General features: G+C 44.4%; 1 protein-coding gene across 1 annotated transcript in view; it reads right to left on the bottom strand.

The window, feature by feature from the left end:
- The window catches only part of Basp1 (brain abundant membrane attached signal protein 1), a 52,932-nt gene extending 52,630 nt beyond the window's left edge, over positions 1–302 (bottom strand). The window contains 1 exon segment of the mRNA XM_033757695.1: positions 224–302. The gene's annotated coding sequence lies outside the window, so the exon portion shown is untranslated.
- Between the last annotated feature and the right edge of the window lie 3,867 nt (positions 303–4,169).

Genomic DNA, 4,169 nt, shown 5'->3' with positions numbered 1-4,169 from the left:
AGAAGAGCCCGAGGAGCGGGCCGTCGACGTTTGCTTTCATGGAGGCCACCAGATCTCAGAAGACAGGGCTGGCCGAGGCAGCCAGCGCCGCTCTCCTGGTAGGCGAGCGTCCGGGTCCAAGCCGCGGCCAGCCGCGCAGTGCCCGAGCGCCGCACGGGCAGCCACTGTGTGTCCCATCGGACAGAAAACCTCCAGGGTTGGGAGACGCGCTCAGCCTGCTTACCTGTTGGCAAGAGGGAAAAGCAGAAAGTAGCGCTGCGTGGCAGTTTAGAAGGGTAGCTCTTTCATTAGACAAAAGCCAATTTTACCTTCCCGCAAAACCCAGCTGAACCTTTGGAACTTTTATTTGCGGCATTCTGGCGCCCTCTGGCTGTGTTTGGATTGCTCGTGCTCTCCTGTTCCATCCCCGCGAGGAAAAATGATCTAGTTATGAGTTGGATCTGCCCTCCTGACCTGGGAGTGAATTCCAGACAGGCTTGGCGTCCAGAATCAGGGTGACACAGTGTAACCATATTTAGGGGACAAATGCCCGAGGTAAGTGTATCCGTATTCCAGGGGAGAAAGGTAAGTACACTCTCCCTAACAGGAAGATAAACCTATCAGAACTTTGTTAGAGGAAGTGGCAACGTGAACCCAGTACTGCAGTAGCGGTTTTGCAGTGGAAATGCTTGCCTGAACGCGTACTTACATATATGAAGTCAAATCAGATCCGATCATCGCATGCAGGCTGGAATTACACTGTAACGAAGAGATAAGGAAAATGGAGGATGTTTCTTTTTCTCTTCTCTCTTTCTCTATCTCTCCTTAGTTCTATTTAAATTAAATAGCAAATACGCATAATACAGGAACAAGAAAGCAAATAAGATTGCCTCCAAAACATGGCATTCATTTGAACATTTATGTATTTCTCCTGTGCCAGTACAATCTGTGAAGCTTGTAATTGGGGCAGGATGATTCTGACACAGCCACCAGTGGTGACAACCAAAAATGTCTGCAGACGTTGCTACTCATCTTCAAGAGGGAAAAATCACTCCAGGTTAAAAACCACTGGCTGTAAAATTTTTAGCATTTATAAGCAAATCTAGTTTTTTACCCTGTTGAATTAGAATCAAATTTACACTTTTATGCTCAAGATACATAGTGAGTTTATTCGAAGGGCTGAGTCATTATTCATTTAGCAACTGAGTATTTTTTATCTGGATGATCATCTTAAAATTAGGAGATATATGGTCCTATTGTGTTTGCATGATAAACCTGTGGGTATTGACTTCTTTGATGTTCACCGCTTCCAATTTTTCAAACAAAAATTAAGACAAGATAAAAATTAATGTTCAGTACCAGCAGTGCCTCTGGCTAAATTTCATGATGGAGGGAAAAAACAAGCCTTTCAAAGGTGTGATTGGAATACAGATCCCAGGTTACCATGGAAACTGGAGCCAAAAGCTTACACCAAGGAAGATAACTGCGGGTCTCAGTCTTATCTTCCATTAGATTTAGTTGCTCTTTAAAAAAGGAAAATGAACTCTTCACTGAAAGAGATGAGACTGGCTGATAGTGCTTGGAATTTTAAGAACAGAAATTTTGGAGGAATTTGTAGACTTGTAGCAAATGGTAGGCAAAATGTTACATTTCAGTGCAACTCTATTACTACAGAAAACCCAACTCGATAGCATTGGGGGCCTTGTTTTTTAATTGTTCCTCTAACATCTTACATTTTTAGGGTGTGTGCTCTTGAAAAAAAAATGTCCTTTAGGACACAAACTTGAGGAAATAATTAATAAGCATTTTTGGCTTGGTTTTAGAAAGTTGTCAGCTTTACCAGTTATGGAAGTCACAGGGCTGTTTTGATTATAAACTGATGAACTTAGGGACACGTGGTAAGCATACCACTTATGGTCAATTTAATTCACTCTTACCAATTACATTCATGAAAAAAATTGCTTTGCTCTCCAAGTGGAATGAAAATGTTTTCAATAAGCAAAGTCAGCCTTCCTGGGTTATAAACTGAATTGCGCTGCCATTTTTAATCACCTGCATAACTGGCTGCAGTGCCACATAACGTACATCACTGAAGATGTGTACATGAGATAATTATTCCATGATCACTGAGTTTTGCTGAAGGATTTGCCAAACAATTGCTTGCAATATAATGAGTCATTGTCACCTAAATTAGTCAGTTTACAAAAACTTCTGCATGTGCTCAGCTTTTCAAACCAGGCAGACAGTGTTCATGGAGACCCCCGTGGATTATTTATGTAAACCTCATTTCACCTTTGAACCTCAGTCTGGCTTCTCTCTCTCTGCCTTTGGTCTCACCCACCAAAGCCTAGCATCCTCCATTTCCCACCCCTTCATCCTCAATGGTAAAAAGAAGGTTAAGATCTCAAACAAAAGGTGTAGAACAGGAATGAAGAAAAAGCACGGTGCCAGTTGTGTCACCCAGTGTCCCTCCAGCCACCTTTGCTTAGCATCCTGTTGGATTATTCCTGTTCACTCTCACTGAATTTACTCAAACTCTAGAGAATTCAGCTGCACTGCTAAGTCTGGGGTGCAGGACCACCTTGCTGTAGTGCAGTTACCAAATCTTGTCTCCACCTGGTAAGAAGAAGTCTGGACAGTCAGTATAACATGCAAGAACGTACTGCATTTTTCCTCTTTAGGTGTATGTATGATTTTTTGTGTCGCAGGAGAATATTAAATCAGTATATTTACTCCAACTTGCTCCCTTCCCACCTCATACTCCACTTCATTATTACAGCCTCTCCCTGCAAGGACTGCCTTTGTTCAAACCAGTGGTTCCAAAACAGGGGCTTTTTGCTCCCCCAAAGAACCTGAACAATATCTGGAGGCGTTTTTTTTTTGGTCGTGGCTGTGGGAGGTGGAGAGGTAAGAGGGAGCTGCTAGCATCTCAGGTATAGAGGCCAGGGACACTGCCAGGGATCCTGCAGTAAACCAGACCCCGCAAGTCACAACTATGCAATCCAAAATGTCATTGGCATGACCCTGAGGAGGTGGAGAAGCTCTGGTCTAAGGCACCAAACATTTGCCGCCCAGTTGGAAAGGACGAATTTGCATTTGCATATTGTGGGGCTTTTTTGTTTTCCTCTGAGAAAACTCACTGCAGCGGAAGCTGCGTCTGGCTGCCCCTCAGTGTCTTCAGCGGGGCAGGGGCAAACTTGAAGTTGCAGCCTTTCTGGGGATTCCCCTGCAGACAGGGCCTGCCCCAAGAGCTGAGCCCCTCAGGACCAGCTGCTCCACTCCAACACAACGGAGAATGAAAGCTGCCCCCAGAGCAAGGCCAAAGATTAACATGGGGGCTTCTGAATTCCATTCCCTGTCACCACATGCTGAGTAACAGAGAAAACAGCTTAACCTTAGTTCCCTATTTCCTCTTCCTCTTTCTGTGCTGTAAAAAGATAGCTGGAAACCTGAGCAAACATTTGTTTACTTCAGAGCCCTGGACTTGAAGTGAAAGGGACAAGCCAGCCTTGGCTTGCACTTGAGCGTTTGCCCAAGATAAAAGGTGGAGAAAGACAATCTCACAGTCTACCTGCATAGTCCTCATTCCCAGCTCCCTTCTCCCTCTCATCTACTGTAATCCTCCGCTATTGCTTTGGTTCCAAAGCACCTTTCTATTCAGCAGCATTTCTATTAAGAAAATTCACTAGTGAGGCAAACAGGTTTACCATTGGTTTTACATTGAGTGAGGCCCACTTCTGCCTGATTCGGGCAGAACCTGTTTGTTTCCACCCAAAGCCGGCAAAGGGGCCTTGGGTGGGGGGAAAGTCTTTCATTCTGTGGCTACCATCTCTGCACAACATTCTTAAGCCTTTACAGATCCATTGGTTTGCCGTGGCATAAAGAATGCTGTAGAACAATTATTCAAATAACTGCAGTCCTGAATAAATGAGATGGTACAGGTTTGCATTACTAAATAGTGTGAGCGAAAAGTCCAGCTCCCCTCAATAGCACCTGCTTCTACCCTCAGATCAGCCCCTACGTGGTTGTAAGCAGTTATACTCTGCCTCCAGCTCCAGGAGTGGTGCACAGAGTAAACCGGCAAGTGTGAGAACAAGTTGCTGAACAGAGCCCAAAGAATTTGTTATAAATAAGTAAAAGGGTACTACTTCTCTTGCTTCTCCAAGTAGAAATATTGTCCAAGTTCCAGT

This window comes from Fukomys damarensis, unplaced genomic scaffold, assembly GCF_012274545.1.
Source record: "Fukomys damarensis isolate Sample0158 unplaced genomic scaffold, DMR_v1.0_HiC HiC_scaffold_1, whole genome shotgun sequence".
Classification (NCBI taxonomy): Eukaryota; Metazoa; Chordata; class Mammalia; order Rodentia; family Bathyergidae; genus Fukomys; species Fukomys damarensis.
This window is presented reverse-complemented; position numbering and strand designations above follow the sequence as displayed.